Source organism: Furipterus horrens, unplaced genomic scaffold (genome assembly GCF_987537825.1).
Source record: "Furipterus horrens unplaced genomic scaffold, mFurHor1.1.pri manual_scaffold_4, whole genome shotgun sequence".
Taxonomy (NCBI): domain Eukaryota; kingdom Metazoa; phylum Chordata; class Mammalia; order Chiroptera; family Furipteridae; genus Furipterus; species Furipterus horrens.
Window position 1 is genome coordinate 92,455,471 of NW_028327174.1, and position 15,617 is coordinate 92,471,087.

A 15,617-nucleotide genomic window follows, 5' to 3' on the forward strand; every position below is an offset into this window, starting at 1 on the left:
TTCTTTATATCTTTGTTTGTTGGACTTCCATGCAGCTTGATTTTCTGGAACTTCTGGTTGTCTCTAGTTTTGAGGTAGCTGTATTTCTTCTTAATTGTGGGGAGAGAGGCAGCATGTCAGTCTAGGCCTCCATCTTGGCTGGAATTCCTCTTTGGGTTCATCTTAAATGGGACTCTCTATACTTCCTGAAGTTGTATGACTTTTTCCTTCATCAGGTTGGGGAAGTTTTCTGTCATTTATTCAAACAGGTTTTCTATCCCTTGCTCACTTTGTTCTCCTCCTGGTATCCCTATGATGCAGATATTGTTATGTTTCATGTTGTACCAAAGTTCCCTTAAACTGTCCTCATTCTTTTTAATTCTTTTTGCAGTTGTTGCTTGAATTGGGTGTTTTTTTCTACCTTGTCTTCCAAATTGCTGATTTGATCCTCTGCTTTAGTTACCCTACTTTTAATTCTTTCTAGTGTAGTCTTCATTTCAGATATTGTATTCTTCATCACTATTTCTCATTTATCGTTTTCGATGTCATTTTTCATGCTGATGTAGTTCCCACTGAGTTTCTTGTAATTTCCATAAAGTTCCTTGAACATCTTTATTACCATTACTTTGAACTCTATGTCCGATCAATTGCTTGCCTCCATTTCATTTAGCTTTTTTTCTGAAGATTCCTCCTCTTCTTTCATTAGGGGATTGTTTCTTTGTCCCTACATTGTAGTTGCTTCTTTGTGTTTGTTTCTATGTAGATAGATCTTTGACCCCTAGTCTTCATGGGGTGGCCTTAAGTGGTAGGAGTGTTGTGGGACCCAGTGTGCAGTGCCCTTGATCTTCTGAGCTGGATGCTCTAGGGACGTCCCTTGTGTGCGTTATGTGAGCTCTCCTATTATAATTGGGTCTTGATTGCTATTAGCCTGTTTGTGGGTGGTATCTCCCCTCTGGCTGGCTGATTTAAAGGCTGAATTCCAACCACATTTTACAAACTGTTGTACAGGTGCTGATGAAACAAAACAAAACAACACAAACACACACCCCAAAATGCCAACAACAATAACAAAAACAAGAAAGAGAAAATAATGAGAAAAAAATAATAGTAAAAGAGAAAAAGAATATGACAGGACAAAAGGAAAGAAAAAAGATCATGAGAGAAAAGAAGAAAGCGAAACAACAAGAATAAGAAATAGCAGGAGACAACTGAAAGAAAAAGAAAAAAGAGAAAGAAAACAAGTCTGCAATCAGAATGTTGACAGGGTTGGTTTTCTGAGGGCAATGAGAGAAGGCTCTGTTCAGGCCCATCTCCTTGGCTTATACATGGCTGTCTTCTCCCCGTAGCTCAACTTCCTTCCACGCATGCCTCTGTGTCCAGATTTCCCCCTTTTTGTGATGTTCAGCTTCCAATTGTGGAAAAGATAAGAACCATTGCCCAGGCTGTCTATGGAGCCAGAGACAATGGACTCTCTCCCAGGGCACAATCCAAAATTGATCATTATATGCAACAGGGTTTTAGAAATATGCCCATCTGCATGCCAAAGACCCACCTTTCTCTTTCTCATCAACCCAACCAGAAAGGTGTACCCTGGGGTTTCATTTTACCCATTAGTGATGTCTGCACCAGCATAGGCTCTGGGTTCATTTACCCTTTGGTTGGAACAATAAGCACCATGCCCAGACTGCCCACGAGGCCCTGCTTTTACGACATAGACCTTGATATGGAAACAGAGCAAGTGAAAGGTTGTTCTAAATGAATGAGACTTTCAAAGGAACCAATCTGGGCTCCTGAAACTCAAACTACTCCTTGCTTTTTGGCTTCAGTTAGAGAAGAAAGTGAATTTAAAATATACTCATTATGCAATGCTGGAGAAATGGTGGAATAGGCCAAAGATTTCTTCCTTCAAGATGAATTCTGTTTGCAGCTGACCATAGTGTTCAGTCAAAGAACCTCCACCAAGTTTGAAATAAATGAATTTACTTTCAGTTTTTGCAGAGTTTGCATTATTCCCCACTGCTTTCACTTGAGAATGGTTATTGTATGGGGATGGTGAGATGAAAAGACTCTGAACTGAAAGGCAACATTTTATAAAACAAAAAAATTTTCCCCCTTTTTATAAGGACACCAGTCATATTGGATTCAGGTCCTACTCATCATAATTAAATATATCTGCAATGACTCTGCTTTTGACTGAGGCCACATTTTGAGACACTGGGAGTTAGGAGTCTGATATATGAATTGGGGGAGACACGATTCAACCTATAGCACAGACCCACAGGGAAAGCTCTGGTCTTTAAATCAAGAATTGTGTTCACCAGCGTAATAGGTTTGCTTTAACAAAGCTCTGAACCCTGGGACTCGTGGGGACTGATCATGTTCTACCTGCGCACCCGCAGCTTTAGAGTCGAGTGTGGCTCCTCCTCAGCACATGGGTGGGATTTCATGCTCTGCATTTTTGGGCCTTAATTCTGTGGGGAGGCTATTTATCTAATTTCTCACTTTCTTCTAATTATGTTAACTTGCAGTAGTTATGTGCAACCTAATACACCAATTTAAATTCTTTTAGGAACTGTGAGCTGTGTAATTCAGCAAAGAGCTTCATTTTTATTTCTTCCTTCCTCCTCCTTTTCCTGGCTCTTCTCTTGCTAATTTCCTTCCTTTACTTCCCCAGGCTGGTCTTAGAGTACCCTCTAGTATTTAAAGTCAGGCCTTCCTTGAAGCTTTAGTAAAATGGAATAGGTCGTTTGGAAAGCTTTGTTTTTTTGTTCTGCATTTCTGAAAACATTTTCTTTCCTGTAGGGAAAATCCTTAAGTCTTATTTGCGGGGCCCTTTCCTGACTCCGTGACTTTGAACAGAAGAAACGTCAGGAGAAAGTACATCTCCTTGAAACTGGAACTGCCTCCTTGAATAATGGGAAGGACCAGCCCCCCTTTATTTCATCCTCTAGTCAAGAGACCCCAGACACCCTGAGGTATGCTGGAGAGCCTGACTGGGTTACACAGTTTGTACAGAAGAAAGAAGAAAGGGACCTGGTGGATATACTAAAGGTGAGATCCACAATGACGAGAAGTGGGAGTGACGTAGGAAACAGGACAGCATGATTAGTTGGGACTTAGGTATCACGTGTTCTCTGCCTTTGCAGTGCCTCTCAGCTCTCCTGGCAGCTTTCTTGAGTCAGTGGGGCTGCATGCACCCTTGCTGTCTTTCTAAGCTGATGTCAACAGGCTTTCTTGAGACAAGGGACTGGCAGTTCCCATTCGTTACCCGCCTGGGAAAGGACCCTCCCTCACTGTTGCCATTGGCAACATGGTTTTGTGGCTACAAACTCAATTAAGGAATGCATTTCATTGAGAGTGTGTGGCTTTGGGAGGGAGTATACAGACTTCTTGCAGTGAGAAGTGAGCGGTGAGCCTGGGCAGAGCAGGAAGTTAATTCTGTGAGTGTGATCCTGCTGTTGGGCTGAGGTGAGTGAGGACACAGCTGGGCCACTCTGCCTGACCTTCCCGCCGTGGTTTGATTGCAGCCTCAGTTCTTCACTTGCTCCGGGCTCACGTGCTGTGTGCTCTCCCAGGAAGGGTACAGCCACTGTTCTAGACCCAGAACCTTAGGACGTCTAGTTGACTAACAGTAACGGGTCAAATACTGTGTTTGAGGCCGTGCACCAGGTTCTGCGACTCCAGGGCAGGGTGTGGCACCACCCTTCCAAAGGAAATTGAGGCTCAGTGAGGTCACCTCTGGAGGACAACACGCACTAGCAGCACAGGAGTAGAAATGGGGTGTGGCAGAGCCAGTGTGTGAACCCAGCTGCACGGGCTCAAGACCCTGCTTCCTTTCTCTCCAGACTTTCCTTTTTGAACCAGCTGGCCCCTGGCTTACCCATTTTGATCATAGTTACTGCCACTGTCCCCTTCAGACAGGCTGGCAACCCTGTTGTTTCTGAGTCCTTTCTTTCTCCCCCTTTGTCCCACATTCCAACTGTTGCCAGGCCTCACAGCCTGAAATAGCGGTTGGATTTATCCCACCTTTTCGTTTCCATGCCTCCTACTTCAGTGTGGCTCTTGTTCCTCTGCCTTCTTTCTTATCTTCTTGATTTCATTGTTTCCCTTCTAATGGCTTTTACAAACTACAGACTAGTGACTCTTAATTGAAAGGTACTGTTCTTTTCAGAAATCTTTAAAGGCTCCAAAGTCATCGTCTTGCATTCCAAGCTACATGCTTACTAAACTGCACTCCAGGCATCCCCTGAACAAGCCCCAAGCTTTACCTCCTTTGTGCCTTTGCTCATAGGAATTTTTTTTTTTTTAACTGACTCTTAAGCCTTCAAGGTCTAGCTTAGGTCCTGCCGTGTTGAAGGAAAGCAGAGGGGGGCGTAGCTATCACCGAGCACCTTTAGGACGGTTGGAGCCGTGCAGGCCTCTTTGTAGGGAGACGTGTCTGAGGCCTGGCAGAGGCCCCCTTGAGGGAGAGGGCTGGGTGGTGTAGGGACGCTGGGGGAGGAGTGACCTCAGGAAGCAGGATGACACTGTCGGCCTCACCCTCACGAGGCTCTGGGCTTCTGGGGCGGCGGTGGTGAATCGTGCTGCCTGGGTTTTGGAAAGGGGTTCTTGTTTGGTGTTCCGGCCTGATGAAGGTTTCCGTGCGCCTAGGCTGGGTGTGGTGTTGCAGGTGCGGCGCTACTGTGAGAAGAGCATGGTCAGCAGGAAGGTACAGCTGCCCCTCCTTGGGACCCGGGCGGGATCTGGCAGCACCTCTGCTTGCTGCCTTCACACAGTCACCCTTGTCTCCATTGTCCTCTCTGTGAAGCAGCCTTGCCAGGGTGGGGAGGGGCTGCCAAGAGGCCGGTGCTGGGGGTGGGGGTTGCTGGTGGAGCTGCGGACCAAAGATAAGCCGCTCCTCCACCCTGGTCTCCCTCAGTGCCGCCTCCCTCATTAGTCCCCATTGCTCTCATCCCTGCTCAGCTGGTTGGCTTCACAGAACTGTATGGGGCCGTCCTCGAACCCCACAGGGAGCAGCCCAGACTGGCTGGGTTCCAGCACTTCCTACAGAGCCTGCAGCCTGGGGTGGCTGAGGGTGAGTCAGGAGGGTGGGAGCTGGGCCGCACACTCTGGGCATGAATGTTCCTTCCTCACACGTGGACCGTCTTCCCGAGAAATGCGTTAGCCCAGCTGCAGAGCAGCCCTCTGTCCTCGTCCGTGGTCCCAGACTCTTCCCTCTGCTCTGTGCAGCTCCCACAGCCCCTGTGGAGGACAGGGAGGCCAGAGCACTGCGGCCCGCTTCCCCGCTGATGCACATCGAAGGCTTCCTCACGGCTCTCACCACTGCCAACCAGGATGGCAGGGTCATCCTGAGCCGCCAAGGTAATCTGAGGAGGAGCCAACCTGGAGCTGGGAGGCCAGAGCATGAAGGGAACCTTTTCTTCCACCCCGGCACGCCCCTGGGTCAGGACAAGGAAATGGTGCTGATACCTGGCCTCCTGAGACTTGGGCAGGCGGTAGGGGTAGTAAGGAGGGTGCAGACGTGCTGGGATGGTCCGTCATCTCAGGCAAGGATGTGAGAGAAGCCATGTAGCCTCGTAGTTAAGGTTGAGTCTTGGTTCCATCACCGACAAGCTGCCTATCTTGTACCAGTTTCTTTGTCTCTGAACCTCAGTTTCCTCATGTGAAGGGAGATACCTCAGGGTCGCCTTGGACATTAAATAGGATTTAATTTGAAGAGAAAATGCTATCGGTCGTGCCTCCCACATGGACAAAGGGAGATACCCTTTGCCTCAGACAGATAGACATGTCTCTTGTACCCACCCCCTTCCCATGTAGCTGTCTTTTATTTGTCTCTTTATCAGGCAGCCTCAGTCAGAGCAGCCTCAAGTTCCTGCTGCTGAATCCAGCTGTGCCTTTTGCCCAGATGGTGAAGGAATGCCAGGCAGTGGTCATTGCAGGGGGCACCATGCAGCCGGTAAGGACACCAGCCCCAGCCCCTTGTGCCAGGTCTGGATGGGACAGTGACTGGGGAGGGGCACTCAGCCAGGCCTCTTCACCTCATCCCTTCGGTTCCCAAACCAGAAAGGGGCTGGCTTGAGCAGGCCAAGCAGTGCCCACCAGGTGGCATTGCTGTACTGTCTCACTGCCCAGGCCTTCAGGCTGTGGGGACAGTGGGCACTGCCAGGCTCCGGTGTGTCCGCAGCAGTGGCATCACACTGGTCCAGAGAAAGCCCTTCTGGAATTCCTTCTTCTCACTGAGTTGCCTTCGTGCCAGGTCCTTCCTGTACCCACCATAGATATAACCTTCCCTCTCTTATAAATTTAAATTTAAATATATTTTTAGAAAAGTATTATATTTTCATTGTAGAAAGCAGAGACAGACCAAAACAAGAAAAAGGATCATAATTTCACCAGCAAAAGATTCATTTTGTTGTGCATATCATTGTAATACTCTTTGCATAACTTTTACAAATACACATGCATATTTAAAAAAATAAAAAATAATGGTACAATATTATCTGTATATGCTGTTGTTATAATTTGTTTTATTTCCCCCCCACTCAACAACAGAATGTCCTACATGTTTTGTCATTGGCAAACAAGCATTTATTCTGCCATAGCCTAGCTATATTGTAGCCTATTACATGAATATATTTTATATAACCACTCTTCTTTTGTTAGATATTTAGGTGATTTCTAGTTTGTCTCCAGAGTGGTAAATGTAACCAGTCTCTGCACAGTGGTTATGTCCTTCAAAGACACCCTAGAACAGGACTTAGTGCATGAAAAGCTACTCCACGTCCTCAAGCACTCTGTGCCCAACCTCAGCCATCTGTTTGGTGATCCCTGTAGCTTTCTTATTTTTTCATTCTTTCTTCTGTATAGACTTGTAGATTTTTATTTATTCATGTATTAAAATAGTTTATAGTCCTTTTGGCTTTTGATGCTCAAGTTGTCTCAGACATAGTCCTTTTGGCTTTTGATGCTCAAGTTGTCTCAGACATGGCCCGTGGGAAACACTTTGCTGCCTCCAGCCCTTTGGATGTGGCCCCCTTAGCCTAGGAAGGCTTTCTTGCTTTCTGGAGCAACAGAAATACCCCAGCCTACCTGAGGCTTTCATTGTCCCAGAACTGGAATCATTCATGTCTCCTAGTTTCTTTGACTGGAGATGGGTACATAGAAACCAAGATCTGGGTGCTAGGGTGTTTGCAGTGTTCCTGGGTGATTATTGTTTATAGGCCTTTTCAGTACAAACCTAGGAAATATATTTTCAGACATCTTGAGTCCATATTGATATTTTAAAATAAAAATCAATCAATTTATTTGACCATATGCTGCATCTCTTCTTTTGAGCTTTTTTTTTCTTTTTTAAAATATACTTTGTTGATTATGCTATTATAGTTGTCCTGATTTTTTCCCCCTTTGCCCCCGCTCCACCCAGCACTGCCCACTCCCTCAGGCAATCCCCCCGCCACTTCTCATGTCCATGGGTCATGCATATGTGTTCTTTGGCTACTCCATTCCTTATACTGTACTTTACATCCCCATGCTGTTCTGTAACTACCTGCTTGTACTACTTTTTTTTTAAGTATATTTTATTGATCATGCTGTTATAGTTGTCCCAGTTTTTTTCCCCTTTGCTTCCCCTGCCTATTACCCACTTCCCTCCAGCAATCCCGCCTCCTTTAGTTCATGTCAATGGGTCGTGCATGTAAGTTCTTTGGCTTCACCCTTCCTATACTATTCTTAACACCCTCTTCTCTATTTTGTACCTACCAATTACGCTTCTTCTTTTTTAAAGTATATTTAATTGATTATGTTGTTACAGTAGTCCCAATATTTTTTCTTTGCTCCCCTCTGCCCAGCACCCCCCTTCCCTCCAGCAATCCCACCTCCCTTAGTTCATGTCCATGCGTTGTGCATATAAGTTCCTTGGTTCACCCTTTCCTATATTATTCTTAACTTCCCCCTATCTATTTTGTACCAACCAATTATGCTTCTTAATCCCTGCACCATTTCCCCATTTCTCCTCCTTCCCCCTCCCAGCTGATAACCTTCCAAATGATCCCCATGCCTATGATTTTGCTCCCATTCTAGTTGTTTGCTTAGTTGGATTTTGTTTTTATTTTTTAGATTCTGTTGTTGATAGTTGTCATTTTACTGTTCATAGTTTTGATCTTCTTCTTCTTAAATAAGTCCTTTTAACATTTCACATAATAATGGCTTGGTGATGATGAACTCCTTTAGCTTTACCTTATCTGAGAAGCAGTTTACCTGCCCTTTCATTATAAATGATAGCTTTGCTGAGTAGAACAATATTGGTTGTAGGTCCCTGCTTTTCATCACTTTGAATGTTTCTTGCTAGCCCCTTCTAGCCTGCAAAGTTTCTTTTAAGAAATTAGCTGACAGTCTTATAGGAGTTTCTCTGTAGGTAACTAACTTCTTTCTGTTGCTGCTTTTAAGATTCTCTCTTTATCTTTAACCTTTGGCATTTTAATTATGATGTGTCTTGGAGTGAGCCTCTTTGCATCCATTTTGTTCAAGACTCTCTGTGCTTCCTGGACTTGCATGTCTATTCCTTCACCAAATTAGGGAAGTTTTCTTTCACTACTTTTTCAAATAGATTTCCAATTTCTTGCTTTATTTCTTCTCCTTCTGGCACCCACCCCTATGATGCGAATGTTGGACCTCTTGAAGTTGTCCCAGAAGCTGCTTTTACTATCCTCATTGTTTTGGATTCTTTTTTCTTCTTTTCCTGGTTGGTTGTTTTTTGCTTCCTTATGTTCCAAATCATTGATTTGATTCTCGGCTTCATCCACTCTACTGTTGTTTACCTATAAATTGTTCTTTATTTCAATTAGTGAATCCTTTGTTTCTGACTGGATCTTTTTTATACTTCTGAGGTCCTCACTGAGTTCCTTGAGCATCCTTATAACTAGTGTTTTGAACTCTGCATGTGAGAGATTGCTTATCTCCGTTCTGTTTAGGTCTTTTTCTGGAGTTTTGATCTGTTCTTTCATTCAGGTCATGTTTCCTTGTTTCCTCATTTTGGCAGCCTTCTTGTGTTTGTTTCTATGTACTAGATAGAGCTACTATGACCCCCTGTCTTGGTAGCATGGCCTAATGTAGTAGGTGTCCTGTAGAGTCCAGTGGAAGAGCCTCTCCTATCACCCATGCTGGGTACTCAAGGTGTGCCCTTTGTGTGGCCAAGTACACCATCCTCCTGTAGCTGAACCTTGGTTGCTGTTCGCAGATCAATGGAAGGGATTTACCCAGGCCAGTCAGCTGAAAGGATTGGCCCACTTACCACCCACCTCCATCCTTCATTTAGGGTCAGCTGTGCAGTGGCAGGGTGGTGGTGCTTCAGCTGTCCACTGGGTGTGCTGGCCCTAAGGTTTCCTGGGTGGTGCAGGCCAAGGTCAGCCCCCACCTGTGTTTTGTCCAGGGCCATGCTGCCTGAGCTATAAAGCAATCTGACATGGCCTCTACTTGTGATGGGCTTAGAGATCCCAGGGGAAGCCAAGCTGTGAAACTAGGCTGGCTGCTACTAGTGCTGGGCCTGGGCCTCACTGAGACCAGCTGTTGCTTTTTTGATAGGATTTAGGAAGTTGTGCAGCATGATCTAAGACCAGCCATTCATAAGAAAAGCAGCTTGGGTGGGGTGGAATATCTGGGGGTCTCCAAGGCAGGTCAAGCAGTGTTAGCCAGGTTGATGGAGTCTCAATTATGGCACCAGCTTGCCAGCTCTGTGGTGGGGGGTGGGAGGCCTCCAAAAAGAGACAATGGCCTCTGCTTGCCTTGATGCCGGACACTTCAGTTTCTTCCTGTATATCACTGGTACCTTTTAAGCTGCTGGTGCTGGAGCTCAAAGGGCATGAGTCTCATTAGGTGAGTCCATGTGTGGGTCCTTTAAGAGGAACTGCTTGGGGCTCCAGCAGTTCTTCCAGTGACTCAATCCCCATTGGTTTTTGCAGCCCAGAATTGTGGGGACTTATCTTCCTGGCACTGGAACCATGGGCTGGGGAGCCTGGTGTGGGGCTGGGACTCCTCGTTCCTGAGATATCCCTCTCAAATGTTTATCCACCACACGTGAGTGAGGGAATGGCCCATTCCACGTCTGTGACCCTCCTAACCATCTCGATGGATGTGGCTTGTTTAATTCCATAGTTGTCAGGCTTCCATTCAACTAGATTTCTGATGGTTCTGGGTGATGGTTCTATATTTTAGTTGTAATTTTAATGTGTTTGAGTGAAGACGCGAGCCATGTTTCCTAGGCCCATCTTGACTGGAAGTCCCATTGGTTTCTGAAATTAACATAATTACTTATTTGCTCTATCCCACAATATACTAAAAATAGTGTCAAAACATATATTATAATACCAATATTCTAACAATAAACTGTTGGTTAAAATTTTATTTCTTTGCTTTTATTTTTTGTCCTTAGGGTATATCCTACTAAGGATATATGGTCACTAAGGATATGAAGTCATGCCCTGGCCGATGTGGCTTGGTTGGTTGGAGTATCATCTCGTAAACCGAAAAGTTGTGGGTTCTGTCTCCGGTCAGGGCACATATGAAAGGCAACTGATCCGTGTTTCTCTCCTTCTCTGTCTCCTTCCCTTCCCCTCTCTTTAAAATCAATAAGCAAGTCCTCAGTTGAGGATTTTAGAAAAAGGATATAAGTTATTTGATATCAGGCTTTTCTTTGCGTGCTTAAGAGTATGTTGTAAATTTGATAGATAGCTAGGCTTTCTTTTTGCAGTTTGTTTTCATTTCAGAGTTTGCCTTTTTGTTGACAATTCTATTTTTAGAACATATAAACCTCTGTATGGTTCAAACGTTGAAACTATATAAAATGTTTCAGTAAGTCTCACTTCCATCTCTTTCCAACCTGTTCTCCATTCCTGTAGGTGAGCATGTTTTATTAGCTGCTGGTCTATCCTTCCACCTTTTTTTTTTTTTTTTTCTTTTGCAAAAATAAGCAGATGTCCTTATTCCTTTTTCTTTTTTACCTATATCAAAGGTGGCATACTCAGTTTGTATGTACTAGTATGTTCTGGTGATCACTCCATGTCAGCACACAGGGATGGTCTGCATTCCTTTGGTTGGCTGCATACTTTTCCATTGGTGGATGTAGCATAGCGCAGTGAACCAGTGCCTGTGGAAAGGCAGTCTCAGTCTCACAAATAATTTTACAAGAAATATCCTTGGGCACGTGTAACTTAGTTTGTTGAGCAGTGTCTTCAGGGGAGACTCCTGGATGTGGGATTGCTGGGTTAAAGAGTAAAAATGTATCTAATTTGTTAAATATTGTCCAGTTCCCCTCTGCCTGGAGTAGTGCTGTTCTGTACGCCACCAGCAGTGTATAGGAATGCCTCTTTCTCCACAGAGTGATCAAACTTTTGGATTTTTGCCTGTATGATAGGTAAAAAACCTGGATGGAGCTCTTTAAAAATATGAAATCCTACTCCTCCCCCTAGAGATTCTTATTCAATAGTTTGAGCTGGGGGCTGGCCATATGTATATATTTTTAAATTCCTGCTCCTGACTTTGTTGCATATCCAGGGCTGGGAATCACTGCTGAATTTGCCAAATTTCCTTTGCTGTTACCACAAGTAGTTAAAATGAGACGGTCAACACTGGTGTCAGTAAACTGTTTTATCCTTTTTGCTAATTTGTTACCAGCCTTTCCTTTTCCCTCTTTTCTGTTCTTATGTACTGGCTCCCTCCTCGCCTTGACTTCTCTCTTTCCAAGTGATTCTCTCCCCATCCCTGCCAAGGCCCCTGCTTGCTAAGGTCCCTGTCCCTGGACCTCTGGGAGGTCACAGAGCCTTGATGTTGTGGTCTTCAGGTGTCTGACTTTCAGGAGCAGCTGCTGGCATGTGCTTGAGTGGAAGCTGAGTGACTGTGGAGTTTTCCTGTGGTGAGGATCCGTGTCCAGGGTGGAATGGGCCACATAGTCATGTTATGGCCCTTTGTTCTCATAATTGAGCTATATGCTGTTATCAGGCCTAAGGGGCTGATGGGACCATGGGATGCTCACTGCCTCATGAGCTCACCATCTCTATACTCTGTGCTCCCCGCATCTACATGGGAGAGGCCTGAGCACTGCTGTTTTATTGTGGGAACAGGATGGGTGTGTGTGTTATAAATTGCTGCTCCTAGTCCGGAAGACGCAGGCTGGGCAGAGCTCTTTCTGGCATCTGCCTTGCAGAACAGTCTATACCTCCAGTTTTCAGCTCCTCACTGGGTCTCCCGGGGTCACATGATCCGCCCAGACAACATCCTGCCCCTTGTCATCTGCACTGGGCCCTCCAACCAGCAGCTGGAATTCACACACCTGCAAAGAGAGCTGCCTCACATGGTTTGTACCAGCCAGCCTGCCGGCCTCACCGCAGCCTTTGCTGGGGTGGGAGAGAGATTTTGGGGGCAGGCGTGGGTGGGGGGACACGCTGGCCAATTCAGAGCTGTCGCAGCATGGATAGTATCTAGGTGTTTATCAGGGAAGGTCTGAGTTTTCTCACCCCGGACCCCTTAGGCTGCTAAATAACTTTTCTTGACACCTCCAGTCATCCCTTTAGGATGAAGCTCATGAGAAAGTGACTCATTTTCTTCGATTCTCTTATCATTTGGTTATATCGGTCCCTGCCTGGCAGGGATGCAAGTGCCGGGGCACTTCTCTCATGGCACACTTGGGGTTTTCAGTGCCTGATTTGTCACAGACGGTGCTTAATCCCAAATTGCCCACAGGACACTGGGAGCTGGGGAAGGGAGGCCTGGGTGCACACCAACAGCAGGGGTCGCTCTGCTGTGCTAGCACTGTGGTGCGTGTCACATGCTGCCTGTCACCAGGAGCATCAGTTGGGTGTTTGGTAGGGAGGGTGGCACATTCCAGTCTGTGATTCCCAGGTAGGGGGTGTTACCCAGCTGTAGGCCTCCCTGACCACATTCACCTGTGGGCCTCTCTACTTGGCTCTGAGTCCTAAAGTTCGGAGCCTCTGTCTGGCGTGGCTTCAGGAGTAGCCCCATGGAGGGCCCTTTGTCTTCCTTTCTTAGATGGATGAGACAGGTCACATCCTCTCTAACTTGTGCAATGTAGTCCCTGGAGGGGTGATCTGTTTCTTCCCCTCCTATGAGTACCAACGCCAGGTCCATGCCCACTGGGACAAGAGTGGCCTGCTGGCCTGCCTGGCTCTCAGGAAAAAGGTGAGTGACTCCTCAGCTGGACCTTCCACTTGCAGGGACAATGCACCCAGAGTTCCTCCCAGGATTTCCCATGCACATCAAACTAGATGGTTAGGCCTCATGTACGGGCGCTTCTCCCACCATTTCTAATCCCCAATGACCGCCCAGAGGAGTCCGCAAAGCCCTGGAGTTCTCCAGGATGGAAAACAAGGCCTGGAGCAGACATGTGACCCAGGCATCCTGAAACCCTGTTCTGGGAAACATTGCTTTACTTTTCAGGAACCTAAGAGTGCAAACCAGGTGGAACAGGTGCTACAGAATATTCCAGGTGCATTCAGGTGAGAGGTGGAACTCAGGTTTGGGTCCACACGTGTGGGTTTGGCCACTGAAAATGACTGGACAGTGTCCCAGCTCTGGGTGGTTCCCACAGGGCCAAGTTCAGGCAGGAGGCACGGTGACGGGGGCCCTGCTGCTCTCGGTGGTCGGAGGCAAGATGAGTGAAGGCATCAACTTCTCTGACAGCCTTGGCCGGTAAGCAGTGGGCTCCGCATCTCCTGGGACTCTGAAACCTGCCCACCCCTCACTCCAGACAGCGCCCCCTACCACCCCAAGCCCTTTGCAATCTGCTGCCATCTGAGTGCACCTGGGCTGACTGTGCAGGTTGGCAAGCTGCGTGGGGAAGTGATTCGGCAGCTTTGGGTTTGTCCCTTTGAGGCCAGGTGAAAAGTTAGGCAGACTGTTAACTTGATCGAACTCAGTCTCTTGGCCTAGATTGATCTCTTAGCCGAAAACCCCTTTCTAGGTGGTAGGGATAGGGTGGGGAGGGAGAGGTGGAGCTTCCGAGCACAGCTCGAGGACTGCAGGCGTGGTAGACGTAGCAGTTGTGACATGCGGATGAGGACCCGGCCCTTTGACCTGGGCCTGGAGAACCCCAGGTGCCTTTGGCTCCCATGTGCCTTCACCCCAGGTGTGTGGTTATGGTGGGCATGCCCTACCCCAACGTCAAGTCTCCAGAGCTCCAAGAGAAGATGGCCTACCTGGATCAGACCCTTGTGAGTACCTCCAGTGTTCCGGAGGCGGGTGGGGCAGAGAGAGCTCTGTAGCCTCTAGGACTGAGGTTTGCTGGGACTTCCGACTGTCCCTTGCTGTGCCACTGTTTTCTGTTTGCTACAGAGGGATAGCAGCATCCTCCATACCCTCTTGAGCTTCCCATGACATCGTCCATCATAGCAGCCGCTGGCATTGCCCTTCCCAGCCCCAAACCCCAGGTCAGATCCCCGTACCAGGAAAGGCTTTGGTGAAGAAACTATGTATGAAGACCATCAACCAGTCTATAGGTAAGCCTGGAACTGTTCCTATCAGCATGAATAGCTGGGGAGAGGTGGATGAAGAGTGAGTGACAGGATGGGGTTTTACTTGCCACTTCTCAACTCTGAGGGCTGAAGAAGGGAAAGGGACATAATAGGAATGTTGTCAGGAAGGTAGGTTTAATCAGAGCCCCAACCTGTCCCCATCCAGGCAGGGTCGTCAGGCACCAGAAGGATTTTGCCAGCATAGTGCTCCTGGACCAGCGATATGCCCGTCCACCTGTCCTGGCAAAACTGCCAGCCTGGATCCTAGACCGTGTGGAGGTCAAAGCCACCTTTGGCCCTGCCTTTGCTGCTTTGCGGAAGGTCAGCCCTGCCTTTCCCTTTCCCCGAGAACTCCCCACCAAGAACCCCACCTAGTGTTTCATTGTCTTTCCCTGTCTTCCCAGTTTCATCACGAGAAGTCTGGCCTTTCCTGAGGGATGGCCACACTCGTCTGAAGTGAGGACCAGCCCCCTTCTGGAATCACTGGGCTGCTGAGACCCAGGAATAGGTGCCGAAGCCAATAGGCAAAAATTAGGTTAATCCTGAACAGTGGGTCCTGGTCATCCTTGGGCCCCTCCCAGAAACTGGATTGTCCCTCCTGTTCACCACGGGCCCAGCCGAGCTCGCTGGGCTGCCGTCCTGGGCGGCTGTGGAAGCTGCGCCTTCCACTGCAGCGACTGTCCCTGCTCGTTTCTCAGCACCCACTTTATCAGAGGTGAGGCGGAGCAGGCTTCTGCCACCTCCCTTTTCTCCTCTCCCCTTCCTAGCTAAAATTAGCTGTTCGAGACCTTTACCCCTTCCTCAGAATGAAGGGTGTTCCCCATTTCCAGCCCCCTGGTGTCCAGCACTCTTCAGCCCTCAGGCTTCTGGTTACCCCATCCGACTGCCATCTGGGAATTAGGCACCATCTGTGACCAGTCGGGCACTGAAGTCCTTTAGAACTGGGAGGAGGGCCCCGCCTGCTGGCCTCACTTCCTGACTGCCGGCCGCTCCCTGACCTGTTCACAGCCCTCCACAGTGTCCTTATCTCCCGGGATTGGTCCCAGGCTCTGCAAGTCAGTAGCACCTCTCTCCCGCTCAGCCACTTGAGCAAACTCCAAGACACTCTTCCCCTGGCAT

At 47.6% G+C, this 15,617-nt stretch overlaps 1 pseudogene across 1 annotated transcript; it reads left to right on the top strand.

The window, feature by feature from the left end:
- The first annotated feature begins 2,355 nt into the window (after window positions 1–2,355).
- LOC150012438 (putative ATP-dependent DNA helicase DDX11-like protein 8) lies at window positions 2,356–15,122 on the top strand (annotated as a pseudogene). The gene is made up of 13 exons (XR_016510619.1): window positions 2,356–2,414; window positions 4,582–4,687; window positions 4,942–5,053; window positions 5,209–5,340; window positions 5,823–5,935; window positions 11,813–11,862; window positions 12,181–12,325; window positions 13,018–13,169; window positions 13,419–13,677; window positions 14,114–14,198; window positions 14,402–14,483; window positions 14,665–14,819; window positions 14,903–15,122. The product of XR_016510619.1 is annotated as a putative ATP-dependent DNA helicase DDX11-like protein 8 (transcript).
- The last annotated feature ends 495 nt before the right edge of the window (window positions 15,123–15,617 follow it).